This window comes from Pygocentrus nattereri, chromosome 22 (assembly GCF_015220715.1).
Source record: "Pygocentrus nattereri isolate fPygNat1 chromosome 22, fPygNat1.pri, whole genome shotgun sequence".
NCBI classification, from domain to species: Eukaryota; Metazoa; Chordata; class Actinopteri; order Characiformes; family Serrasalmidae; genus Pygocentrus; species Pygocentrus nattereri.
This window is the reverse complement of record NC_051232.1, coordinates 29,692,856-29,707,561: the sequence shown is the minus strand read 5'-3', so window position 1 is coordinate 29,707,561 and position 14,706 is coordinate 29,692,856.

The following is a 14,706-nucleotide window of genomic DNA, read 5'->3' as shown; positions in this document are numbered from 1 at the left end:
CATTATTATGGTGGACCCTAGTGTTTGCACCTTCTGTGAAACTTCACTGAAACATCTTTTTTTGCTTATGAACTTGATCGTTTTGTGAAATGTTAGGCGCCTGATATGAAAGACAAAATTATAATGTGTTATTTTTGCAGTTAATGCTCAGCTGGGATGTTTCGGTAGAGGACACTGAGATTTTAGTTAAATTCTGCACACAGAAGTCCAGATCCCCTAAAACCTCTCCCTTTCTTCTAGCGTTTTAACATGAATTTGTTTTTTATTACAAATCTCTGCGCCAATTAACTGCCCTTGAATTGTAACTGTGTATGATGTAAAGTGAACATTTGTATTTATTATTTTTATTGGCTTGTTTTGTTCCATGCAAAAACAATTAAATATTAACATGAAAAAATGCAGAAATATTACAAATAAACTTTGCTGTGACTTTAGTTAGAATTTTATAACCGTAAAAGAAAATTGTAGCAAAAAAATTGAGTTATCGATTAATTTCAAAATGCTGAAATACTGTGTTTGACCACAGGGTGGCGGTAGATTCACTACAGGAAACAGGAGAAGCGAGCACAGCGAGTTGAGCCGCTTACAAACAACAGCACTGAGCCCTGATAACCGAGTGACCTGGGGAAGTTTTACGGGGTTTAATGGGTTAAATTAATGACCGCAGCAGTTGTCCGTCTCTGTCTGTGCTTTAGGTGCAGTAAAGCCGCTTGGTGGCTGCTTTCTGGCTCCTTTTCAGGCTGTAATAAACAGGTGACATTAGAGAGAAGATGTGGCTCAGCTGTGCGGAATGAACAGACTGGTGTTCTCACAGTTTAAGGGAGATGAACAGATGAAGCGGTTAATGCTGTGAAAAGACAGAGAATCAAACAATAAAACGAAGTAAATGTAAAATAATATTCACAGTCTAATGTCGCTGGTTAATCTCAGAGCTGCTGCAGTGGCTCATCTGCATTTGAACACTGAATTAACAAGCCTGTCACTTTAAAAGAGCAAAAACAGAGAGAAAGAAAGAGATTCTCCCATCACTCTGGATTTATTCAACCCCCTGAGGGACGTTTGGTGTTTGTTTCTTTAGTTTGGTGCTGGGGGCTTTAAGGCTGATGTAATATGATGTACAGCTTTTAATAGAAATGGTCAAAAGTAGATTGTGACCCATTCACTGGCCACTTAATTAGGCCTGCTAGTAAAATGTTGGACCCCCTTTTGCCTTCAGAACTGCTTTAATTCTTCGTGGCAGACTTTCAAGAAGGTGTTGGAAACGTTCCTCAGAGATTTTGGTTGGTTATTTGAGTTCCTGCTGCCTTTCTATTATCTGGAACCAGTCTGCCCGTTCTCCTCTGACCTCTCACATCAACAAGGCGTTTTCATCCGCACAACTGACCGCTCACTGGATATTTCCTCTTTTTCGGACCGTTCTCTGTGAACCCTAGAGATGGTTGTGTGTGAAAATCCCAGCAGATCAGCAGTTTCTGAAATACTCAGACCAGCCCGTCTGGCACCAACAACCACGCCACGTTCAAAGCCCCTTAAATCCCCTTTCTTCCCCGTTCTGATGCTCGGCCTGCACTTCAGCAAGTTGTCTTGACCACCTCTACATGCCTAAATGCACTGAGTTGCGGCCGTGTGATTGGCTGATTAGCTATTTGTGGTAACAAGCAACTGAGCAGGAAGTTCTGAATTAAGGCAGTTCTGAAGGCAAAAAGGGGTCCAACCTTATACTAGCAGGGTACCTAATAAAGTGGCCACAGAGTATAGCTTTAAACGGCAGTAGCAGGTAAATACCTGTGTCCATTTTTAGTGATGAAATATAAAACAGCAAACACTGCATGTCAATTTTTTAAAGGACACATATATCAAATATATTTTGTAGCTTCTTTTTACCCCAAAGTCCAGTTAAAGTCCAGGAAAATGCTGGACTTTAATGTGTGCAGCTTGGGTTTGCTGCTGATTCTGTTTATTTTTATTCAGTTTAAAGGTTTTTAGGTGGTTATTTCTCGCTGTGAAACGTCTTTTTGTAATATTCCTGTAAAGGAACCATGTCTGTATTTGTTTTGTTTATGTTGCTGTTTGTTAATGAACATGGAAAGTTATGATTCTTATTTGTCGTGTCACAATTTGTTCAGTCTGTTTACATTTCAGGCTCCCCAGGAGTGGAAGAAAGTTCTCAATTGTGTTTTGTTTTCTATAAAGCCTCTAAGTCGCTGTGTCTGAGTGTCATTAAACAGCTCCACTAACAGGTCAATGTGGGAGAGTTTGGCCTTCACCTCTACAGTCCTCCTAGACTCTTTAGTGCAGCTGTAAGTGAGCTTTCTGCTCTCAGTCTGTGAGTCCTCCACTCGGTAAAGTCTCCAGTGCAGTTACTGGGATGAAGTGCTGAGTCTCAGCTCAACTCCAACTCCCTCTCCTCTAAGAGCACTTTTTGGAAGAGAGAGAGGGCGAGAGACATTAGCAATACATTGAGAGGGAGAATGTGTTCTAATGGGGCTCTATGAGGAAACTCAGAAAATAAAGTGTGAGAGTGCTGATTTGCATATTCATAGCTAATTAACCAATCATGTGCAGCCAAAGAGCCCAAAAATCCATGAGCCATTTATAAACCTTGTGCTATGACTAGGATTCTCCATCACGGTGAATTAGAAAAATAACTTAATATACAAGTTTTTCTTCACCGCGGATGAGAACACTAGCGCAACAGAATAAATATAGAGAGTGCAGCACACCATCCTGGTGAAAATTTGTTGTAAAAAAAAAAAAAAAAAAAAAAAAAAAAAAAAGCTGCAACGCTGACCAGCTGCGCTTCACTCCTGCAGTTGGTGTTCACTCTCTCTCTCACTCTAGCAGCATCAGCAGCCATCCTGCAGGTGCTTGCTGCTAAAGCACTCTTGCTTTCAGTGAAGCTTAGAACATCATAAGATCCTGTGTTACAAGATCAGTGACGTCCCCAGCCTCTACCCATGTCGGGTTGAGAGCAAGGAAAGATAAATTTGGGACTGTGGGCCCAAATTTGTCTGAGCTTGTTATCATGAAGCTGTAAGTATGTTGGGACTACTTTTCTCATCAATGGTACATTCATCACTAGACCCATTGCTCCGCCTCAGATGGTAAAACGAGCACAACAGAATGAATAAATAAATGAGTGAACGATGGTAGCACCAAAATTTCTTCATAACAACACGACTTCCCCCTCATGTTAAGCTGGAAGTAGGACTCAACAACTGCGACACCTTTCAGGCCCGAAACAGTTTTCATTCAATTAAAGAAAAAGCAATTCAATTTAATCACTCAATTGAAAAGCTACAAAACAGACCCACATTTATATCATGTATCAGTCTGTTTCGCTTTGCTTTCTTCACAGGTTATTGGGAAGCTTAAGGTACATCATGACTACTTTCCTAATTTATGGTAAACTCATTTCAAGACTGCTAGAGCTTCACTTGGGCGTCAGGGGCGACTACCAGGCTAGCATGAATATGAAATCTGGGCTGTCATATTAAACAGAATTAATAAAAGACAGTTCTGTTTATCAGTTTCTTTTATGAACAGTTAAAGATTAAAGTCAATGTTAGTTTCTCCATTATTATCACAAATAACCATGTTTATCCACCTCCTTGACTGGTTTATAAAGCAGCACATACTATCAGCGCAGGCTGAACGTGTGGCCTTAAAGAAAGATGCATCTTTCAACACTCAGAGACTCAGCTGTGAGATCACATTAGCACTCCATCACTAGTCTTCACCTTTATGGTAACAGCTCTGATCTATCAGAGAGTGGCCTGGTGGGCCGACTCAGGAACGTCTAGTAAACGACATGCTCACAGTGTTGATTTTGTTTATGATGTAAACAAAAACCCCTCTGAACAACACCAGCTGTACTGAAACATACATATTTAATTAATAGCACTTTTATTTATGTTGACCATCACTGTGATACTGAGTCACGCTATGTTAGGTCAGACCTCGACCAGAATCTGTAGCTGCCAGAAGTGAGTTTGTACCGTAATTTCCCACTTTGATGTTTAGAAACTCCAACATCACTAATTCACCCGAAGGAGCTCAAACCCCAAACATTAACTCCAAACCAAAACACCAGCACGTCAGAAACTGGGGGGAAGTAAGAAACAGGGGGTAAACCCAGTCAAAGTGGACTGACTCCTCATTTCAGCTCCAGTGGGTCGTTTGTTGAAAGCCTTCACATTCATGGTTGTTGCACATTCACAACCAGAGAGTGAAAGAACGGCTAAAACACAGCAATAAGCAGCGTTGACGTATCAGTGCTCGTCAAAAGCTAATCGGAGCTTCCACCTGATTCAGATCTGGACAAACCCTGTTACTGCAGCTTTTCAGCACAAGACGGCGGCATTGCATCTCCAGGCAAGAGGAAGCCGAGACCAGCAGCGACATCAGGTGAGCTCACAAAACCCTGATTTTATGATGAAATTCCACTTGTGCTGATGTGGTTTTGCTTTATTCCAGTAGATTTGTGTCCTTTTTGAAGAAAAGATGCAGAATGCCGTCGCTAAAGCTTTCAGTTGGCCTGTTTTGACGCTGAATGTGCTCGTTTTTAGCTTAGCGCTAGAGAATGTTTGGGCCGCTGCTTTGGTTCATTTAGAGGATTTGGTTCAGCTGTGGGACTGAAGCTCCTCTGTGAACTGAGCTGCGGTTTAAAGCCCAGTTCAGTGCAGCTGTTGTGTGTCTTTTCGTCGTTTAAGAGCGATAAACTGCTCTGTTTTACTAACGTTCACTTCATTTCATGCCATGAGCCCAAAATGAACTTTGGAGTTGTTGAAAAAGTTGAACAGTCTTATACTGTGTGACACCTGCTGGTGAGTGTTGGTATTGCAGCTGGAGTTTTGGGTTTGTGTTCTTAAAATTTGACACACTACATTTCTTAGACCTGGCAGACTTTAGACGGCTCAGATTTCAGACTGAAGCTGCATTAAACGCAGTTCCCCCATAGAAGTGGACTTTTCTCCCTTCTGTTTAGCGAGTACAGGTTCTTTTAGCTTTTTTCCTGAAACACACTCTTTGGACATCACTAGTAGATACTTGTGATTGATGTTCCTCATGTTCTTGATGTTGCTGTTGACCAAGTGCTACAGCGAATGCTGGCTGATGTGAGTAGTCAGGGTGGTGAAACTCTAGTCCTGGAGGTCCTTTAGAAATTGACCTGCTTCAGTCTGTCTGCTAATTAGACAGTTTTATTATGAAATGAAATCTGAACATCAGAAGACGAACAAACACGAATCTCTTCAGGACATGAGTTTGACCCCCACTTGGGGTCTTCCTGACAGTTTCTGTGCCTATTTTGGTCACAACTGTCGCTCTAACCTAGACTGACCACCAGCATCTTACCTAGTCCCTGTAGAGAATATATTAACCTGCATTCTAGGCATTTTAGACAGTTGATGGAGATCTTGATAAGTTCTTGGAAAAATATTACTGTCTAATCGGTTCAGTTGATCTGAGACCGTTATAGAGTACGAGCAACTTTATATCTTCACTTTATAATTATGTGAGGAATAGGACTCAGATCTCAGTCGTCTGTTGATTCAAGGAGATTTTATTGTCATCGCATCACATGGTACATGAGGTGGACCGAAATTAAGATCTCATGGTCCAGTTTACACCCACGAGCTGTTATTAAAATAGATAAATATAAGCAAAATAGATACAAAAAACACAAAATAGAATAGAGCAAAATAGATAAAGACTAGACAAAATAGATAAGGTAAATACACAAGAGAGGGAGAGTAGGAGAGTAGGCAGTTAGCAGCAATATGAAGTACAGAGTGCAAGTTTGCTATAGCAGCATGATATTGAATTTAGCAGTAGATAAAGTGTCTAGATAAAGTGTCTCAGTGCGGTTTAAAGTGACAGTGTTTGTAACAGTAATTGTTCTTGTAAGTGTCAGTGCAGTGTGTTTAGTTGGAATTTAAGAGCCTTACAGCTTCTGGTATGAAGCTGTTTCTGAGTCTGTTTGTTTTGCACTTGATGCTCCGCAGCCTCCTGCCTGAGGGGAGCGGGACAAAAAGTGCATGTGCTGGGTGGGTGGGATCCTTCCTGATGCAGGTAGCCCTTTTCCTGCATCTGGAGGTGTAAATGTCTGTGGTGCTGGGGAGGCTGACTCCAACAATCCTCTGTGCAGCCTTCACCACCCTCTGCAGTGCTTTCCTATCTGCAGCAGAGCAGCTTCCATGCCACACGTTGATGCTGGAGCACACGACGCTCTCCACCACACATCTGTAGAAGGAGGTGAGGACTGCCCTCCCGAGTCCAGCTCGTCTCAGCCTCCTGAGGAAGTAGAGCCGCTGATGTGCCTTCCTGACCAGAGTGGAAGTGTTGTTGCTCCAGGTGAGGTTGCTGCTCAGGTGCACACCCAAGTACCTGTAGCTGTCGACCACTTCCACCTCAGAACCTCCAATGTGCAGAGGGAGGTGGTCATGATGGCCCCTTCTGAAGTCCACAATCATCTCCTTCGTCCTCTTTACGTTGATGCAGAGGTTGTTCTCTCTGCACCAACCCTCCAGGTGTTCCACCTCCTGCCTGTAGTTGGACTCATCCCTGTTTGTGATGCATCCAACCACTGCTGTGTCGTCCGCAAACTTCACAATATGACAGCCTGGATGGATAGGTGAGCAGTCATATGTAAGCAGTGTAAACAGGAGGGGGCCCAACACACAGCCCTGAGGGGAGCCAGTGCAGAATTATGGTGGGGGAGGAGATGTTGTGAATCCTCACAGACTGCGGCCTGTTGGTCAGGAAGTCTAGGACCCAGTTGCACATGGAAGAGCTCAGTCCAAGTGAGGAGAGTTTTGTTATCAGGGTCTGAGGAATCATGGTGTTGAAAGCAGATGTGAAGTCCACAAAGAGCATACGAACATAGGAATCCTTCTGCTCCAGGTGGGTGAGGGCAGTGTGGACCACAGAGGAGATGGCATCCTCTGTGGATCGATTCCTCCTGTACGCATACTGGTGTGGATCCACAGTGACGTTGATGGTGGCTTTGATGTGGGTCTGAACCAGTCTTTCAAAGCACTTTGTTACTATCGGCGTGAGGGCTACTGGCCGGTAGTCATTCAGACCTGTCAGTGCAGAGCTCTTGGGGACCGGGATGATGGTGGCAGTCTTCATGCAAGTGGGGACTGCTGCCTGGATGAGGGAGGCCTTAAAGATGGTTTGTGTAAGGTGTGTTTTAAAGGTCGAATCAAATCAAATTAATTTGTATTGCACTTTTTACAACTAATGTCACAAAGCAGCTTCAGTGAATTCCAGTAAAGATAAAGTTTTAACATGAATGTAAAAACCCACAGGTGAGCAGGCCAGGGGCGACAGTGGCAAGGAAAAACTCCCTCAGAGCTGAGAAGGAAACTTTGGGAGGATCCAAGGCTCACAGGGGGGGACCTATTCTCCTCTGGTCGAGCTGCCTACAAAGTTATTCTACTACTAATATTATAATTATTATTAGTTTTATTAGTAGTAGTAATAGCTACACTCTCAGAAAAAAAGGTACGACACTTTCACTGTGACGGTACCCTCAAGGACACGTCTCAGTACCCTTTAGTCATTGAACATAACTGTCCCATAATCCATTGAAATGATATTTTCTAAGTGGTACTGACTCCACGCACCCCGTCTCATCGCCAGGCTTTTTATTAAATGGTTCTGTTTTAAAACATTATTTTATAAAAAGATACAAATGTCTACTTTTCTACTGGGGAATTCTTATTTAAGGTGCACAGTTGGACCTTAAAACCACTGTTGTACCTTTGAGGGAACGTTTACACTGTTTGTACCTTGATGAACGAATCATATACCTGTGTGGTACCTTTATTTCTAACAGTGTAGGAGTCCATGAAAAGTTCAACGTAGGATGGGCAGCTAGTCCAGGGTAAGTGGCGGGTAGCTGGGGCGTGGGCAGCTGTAATAACGTTTAAAATGTTTTGTCTCTTGAGCTTTTCAGACCTTCACCTTGTGCTGATGTCAAGAAAACCACACTATCCTTCCTTGAACTGACTGAAAACGTCCAGTGCAATCGTTGTTAGAAAGAACAAGCCAAGTTTTCAAGAGTTTTAAGACCGAGTTTCTGCCGTCTGGATTTCATTGGTTTTTGGAATCTATGTGTGTGAGTGACAAACTGCTCCACTAACAGGTCAATGTGGGAGAGTTTGGCCTTCACCTCTACAGTCCTCCTAGACTCTTTAGTGCAGCTGTAAGTGAGCTTTCTGCTCTCAGTCTGTGAGTCCTCCACTCGGTAAAGTCTCCAGTGCAGTTACTGGGATGAAGTGCTGAGTCTCAGCTCAACTCCAACTCCCTCTCCTCTAAGAGCACTTTTTGGAAGAGAGAGAGGGCGAGAGACATTAGCAATACATTGAGAGGGAGAATGTGTTCTAATGGGGCTCTATGAGGAAACTCAGACAATAAAGTGTGAGAGTGCTGATTTGCATATTCATAGCTAATTAACCAATCATGTGCAGTCGAAGGGCCCAAAAATCCATGAGCCATTTATAAACCTTGTGCTATGACTAGGATTCTCCATCACGGTGAATTAGAAAAATAACTTAATATACAAGTTTTTCTTCACCGCGGATGAGAACACTAGCGCAACAGAATAAATATAGAGAGTGCAGCACACCATCCTGGTGAAAATTTGTTGTTAAAAAAAAAAAAAAAAAAAAAAGCTGCAAAGCTGACCAGCTGCGCTTCACTCCTGCAGTTGGTGTTCACTCTCTCTCTCACTCTAGCAGCATCAGCAGCCATCCTGCAGGTGCTTGCTGCTAAAGCACTCTTGCTTTCAGTGAAGCTTAGAACATCATAAGATCCTGTGTTACAAGATCAGTGATGTCCCCAGCCTCTACCCATGTCGGGTTGAGAGCAAGGAAAGATAAATTTGGGACTGTGGGCCCAAATTTGTCTGAGCTTGTTATCATGAAGCTGTAAGTATGTTGGGACTACTTTTCTCATCAATGGTACGTTCATCACTAGACCCATTGCTCCGCCTCAGATGGTAAAACGAGCACAACAGAATGAATAAATAAATGAGTGAACGATGGTAGCACCAACATTTCTTCATAACAACATGACTTCCCCCTCATGTTAATCTGGAAGTAGGACTCAGCAACTGCGACACCTTTCAGGCCCGAAACAGTTTTCATTCAATTAAAGAAAAAGCAATTCAATTTAATCACTCAATTGAAAAGCTACAAAACAGACCCACATTTATATCATGTATCAGTCTGTTTCACTTTACTTTCTTCACAGGTTATTGGGAAGATTAAGGTACATCATGACTACTTTCCTAATTCATGGTAAACTAATTTTTTGACTGCTAGAGCTTCACTTGGGCGTCAGGGGCGACTACCAGGCTAGCATGAATATGAAATCTGGGCTGCCATATTAAACAGAATTAATAAAAGACAGTTCTGTTTGTCAGTTTCTTTTATGAACAGCTGAAGATTAAAATCAATGCTAGTTTCTCCATTATTATCACAAATAACCATGTTTATCCACCTCCTTGACTGGTTTATAAAGCAGCACATACTATCAGCACAGGCTGAACGTGTGGCTTTAAAGAAAGATGCATCTTTCAACACTCAGAGACTCAGCTGTGAGATCACATTAGCACTCCATCACTAGTCTTCACCTTTATGGTAACAGCTCTGATCTATCAGAGAGTGGCCTGGTGGGCCGACTCAGGAACGTCTAGTAAACGACATGCTCACAGTGTTGATTTTGTTTATGATGTAAACAAAAACCCCTCTGAACAACACCAGCTGTACTGAAACATACATATTTAATTAATAGCACTTTTATTTATGTTGACCATCACTGTGGTACTGAGTCACGCTATGTTGGCTCAGACCTCGACCAGAATCTGTAGCTGCCAGAAGTGAGTTTGTTCCATAATTTTCCCATTTCGATGTCTAGAAACTCCAACGTTTCTAATTCACCCAAAGGAGCTCAAACCCCAAACATTAACTCCAAACCAAAACACCAGCACGTCAGAAACTGGTGGGAAGTAAGAAACAGGTGGTAAACCCAGTCAAAGTGGACTGACTCCTCATTTCAGCTCCAGTGGGTCGTTTGTTGAAAGCCTTCACATTCATGGTTGTTGCACATTCACAACCAGAGAGTGAAAGAACGGCTAAAACACAGCGATAAGCAGCGTTGACGTATCAGTGCTCGTCTAAAGCTAATCGGAGCTTCCACCTGATTTAGATCTGGACAAACCCTGTTACTGCAGCTTTTCAGCACAAGACGGCGGCATTGCATCTCCAGGCAAGAGGAAGCCGAGACCAGCAGCGACATCAGGTGAGCTCACAAAACTCTGATTTTATGATGAAATTCCACTTGTGCTGATGTGGTTTTGCTTTATTCCAGTAGATTTGTGTCCTTTTTGAAGAAAAGATGCAGAATGCCGTCGCTAAAGCTTTCAGTTGGCCTGTTTTGACGCTGAATGTGCTCGTTTTTAGCTTAGCGCTAGAGAATGTTTGGGCCGCTGCTTTGGTTCATTTAGAGGATTTGGTTCAGCTGTGGGACTGAAGCTCCTCTGTGAACTGAGCTGCGGTTTAAAGCCCAGTTCAGTGCAGCTGTTGTGTGTCTTTTCGTCGTTTAAGAGCGATAAACTGCTCTGTTTTACTAACGTTCACTTCATTTCATGCCATGAGCCCAAAATGAACTTTGGAGTTGTTGAAAAAGTTGAACAGTCTTATACTGTGTGACACCTGCTGGTGAGTGTTGGTATTGCAGCTGGAGTTTTGGGTTTGTGTTCTTAAAATTTGACACACTACATTTCTTAGACCTGGCAGACTTTAGACGGCTTTGATTTCAGACTGAAGCTGCATTAAACGCAGTTCCCCCATAGAAGTGGACTTTTCTCCCTTCTGTTTAGCGAGTACAGGTTCTTTTAGCTTTTTTCCTGAAACACACTCTTTGGACATCACTAGTAGATGCTTGTGATCGATGTTCCACATGTTCTTGATGTTGCTGTTGACCAAGTGCTACAGCGAATGCTGGCTGATGTGAGTAGTCAGGGTGGTGAAACTCTAGTCCTGGAGGTCCTTTAGAAATTGACCTGCTTCAGTCTGTCTGCTAATTAGACAGTTTTATTATGAAATGAAATCTGAACATCAGAAGACGAACAAACGCGAATCTCTTCAGGACCTGAGTTTGACCCCCACTTGAGGTCTTCATGACAGTTTCTGTGCCTGTTTTGGTCACAACTGTCGCTCTAAAAGTAATGTGTTTAATGTGAGTAAGCTGTGTTTTAAAAGTAATAATGTTTTGTCTCCTGAAGTTTTTCAGACCTTCACCTTGTGCTGATGTCAAGAAAACCACACTATCCTTCCTTGAACTGACTGAAAACGTCCAGTGCAATCGGTGTTAGAAAGAACAAGCCAAGTTTTCAAGAGTTTTAAGACCGAGTTTCTGCCGTCTGGATTTCATTGGTTTTTGGAATCTATGTGTGTGAGTGACAAACTGCTCCACTAACAGGTCAATGTGGGAGAGTTTGGCCTTCACCTCTACAGTCCTCCTAGACTCTTTAGTGCAGCTGTAAGTGAGCTTTCTGCTCTCAGTCTGTGAGTCCTCCACTCGGTAACGTCTCAAGTGCAGTTACTGGGATGCAGTGCTGAGTCTCAGCTCAACTCCAACTCCCTCTCCTCTAAGAGCACTTTTTGGAAGAGAGAGAGGGCGAGAGACATTAGCAATACATTGAGAGGGAGAATGTGTTCTAATGGGGCTCTATGAGGAAACTCAGAAAATAAAGTGTGAGAGTGCTGATTTGCATATTCATAGCTAATTAACCAATCATGTGCAGCCAAAGGGCCCAAAAATCCATGAGCCATTTATAAACCTTGTGCTATGACTAGGATTCTCCATCACGGTGAATTAGAAAAATAACTTAATATACAAGTTTTTCTTCACCGCGGATGAGAACACTAGCGCAACAGAATAAATATAGACAGTGTGAACCGAACACTTCTCACAAAAACTTGAAAAAAAAATTTACATTTTTTATGGTGTCAGAGAGACTAAATCTGGCCGTTACTGGTTGACAGGTTTTGTGGTGTCCTGGGTGGGCCTGTGCAAGTAGACCTCCACATTCTCTAGGAGGTCTGACACATCAGGCCTCAAGCTCCGGTTCAGGTCAGGCAGGTACTTTGAAGGACTAGTAACAGCCCTCAAAGCTCTGCCCAGCCTAGACAGGCAGCGAATGAATCAAATTAAACCTGGGCCAGCACAGTGTACCAGTATGGCACAGAAATGGGGCCAACCCAGCTTTATGCCTGAAGTAGTAGCATCAGTCTTTAAGTACTTTCAGACTAGTCTTCTCATTTATGGTATGTGCTTCTGAATTCTGGGGGTGGGGTTTCCAAGGAGGCCTGTGAAACAGACCTGCTCAGACCCCTTTATTATGTACTAGAACTCCTTTAAACAAGCAGGTTACAAACCAATAACTTGATAAGGCAGAGCATAAAGCACCACCTAAGCCCAGCAAACAGGAGCACATACATATACAATAACCAATGTACTCCACTCATATTAACAGGCATAAAGAAAAGCATATTTAAGCCCATGAAGGAGAATACACTTATTGACTGGTCTTCACACTTCTGGTAGCTGCTCCTGCGGCCTGTGGGAGGATCTATGGTTGGTTAGTGTACTGGGTAACACCTCTGCCTTCTACGCTGTAGACTGGGACCCTACACTACACCAATAAGAGTCTTAACACCACCTCCGCCTACTGAAAGTCACTCTGAATAAGAGCATCTGCCAAATACCATAAATCTATAGAAGACCGACGAATCAGTTCGTGGTCCCATATCAGACAGAACCTTCATGCTATCATATCAAAGTAAACCAATACAGGTTTTGTACAACAGAACAGAAACACTTTCTCACGCTACACATCGATGGTTGTTATACTTTCACTACAAATCCACCCAGATAAATACATAGGGGAAGGAGAAGGGGACCACCCATCTCTCATAGACCTAGGTGATGAGGTATTTTATGACTACTTTTCACCTTGAGGGTAACAGCTATCAGCAAACTAGAATAACATCACCTCCTTCTTCTTAATCAGTTAGACATTCTAAAACTAGTCAGATTTTACATTAATCTTAAACAAAGTAAAAGCAAACTTTCACCAAACTCAGAAACAAAGCAATGCATACTACAGGTTTACTCCAAGTGCATGAAGTGCCAGTCTTGACTGCTGCTTTAACACTAGACCATCACAACCATCTTCACAGTCGTGGTTGTTTTAGCTTCTCAATCTGAAAGTGTGGCCTAAAAAAATCGTCACACTTTACTGGGCAAGCAGGGCCGGTTTCCAGGACACGGAATAAGCCTAGACTAGGACTGAACAGCTTTGCCAACGGTAAATCACTACTAGAAATTTGTTTTAGTCTAAGCACAGGCTTCATCCAGGTCAGGTAACCAGCCTGCAGTGTCCTCCTCATGATCCTGGCCCCAAACTTCACAAACCTGATGTATCTCTAGAATGAGGAGTAAAAACATTGTTCTGGTATTACAGCTCTTGAATTGGTTCTGTGAAATAAGGGACTGTAGGAAGGAGTTTATACTTACATTTGAAAATAATCTGAGAAGTTTAGACTGACCTCATGTTACACTGAACAGCATTAAATTGGATTATGATACATTGCAATATTCCAAGCCTGTTGCACCTTCATGCTGCTGCATTACAATGAGTCAGTGCAATCCTCCTCAGTTTAGTCCACAGCAGAGACCAGTCGGTAACCAGTGTGCTCTCCTCATGGAGATCCTGAAGTTCAGTTCAAAGAGTTTAGCTTGAGCTGATGAGTTTCTTCAGAAACTAAATCACAAGAAGGACAATTCCACCAAAGTTTTCGAATTTCTGTATAGCTCAGTCATTGAGATGTAAATAAAGTCATTCAGAGTGGTTTGATGTGTTCGGGTTCATTGTAGAAAAACGCAGCAGCTCAGGTTTTTTGCAGTGGTGGTGATGGGAACCATGGGGCACGGTGTCTAACTCAGCCATAACGCAAATATAGCCATTTTATTTACTGACCTAAAATGACCAGTGAACCTACATGCCTTCTAAGTTTTTATATGTAATGGTGATGACAGTAAATAGTGGTCAGTCTGAAACATTAGTTTTCTTTGAGGACTATTTGTGCATCTCTCCACCATGTGTATTAAAAAATGCATCAGGCAGTGTAAGAGCCATAAAGCAGAAAAGATAGAATGTGGAAATATGTACAATTTATATTTTATTTTATTCTTAAATCATGTCATTGATTCATAACACATTCATAATCCTAAGAAAATGATCATTAATATAAAAATGTTTGATGACGCTTCCTCAGAGTAGCGTAAATGAGAACGTGCAGCGCCAGTTCAGTCAGAGCTGCGCAAGGTATGGGAGCATATAGTTTTCTTACCGTACGTGCGTTCACATTTGTAACCGTTTGATTTTCTAAGTAAAGACACCTAAACTCAAAGAACTTGTCATGTCGTGCGCGTGAAGAAATTACTGTGTCTGCAGCTCTAAGTGGTACTTTTTGGAAACTGAAGAAAGTGTCACTACAGGCAGCGTATGCATAACCATCTTATGCGAGAACTTTCTGTGAGGGAGCTTTTAGAGGCACTTCAGACGTCTGGTTCATATCACCCCTACTGTGAACAATACAGAGTTGGTAAGTTTTTAAAGAATGCAGC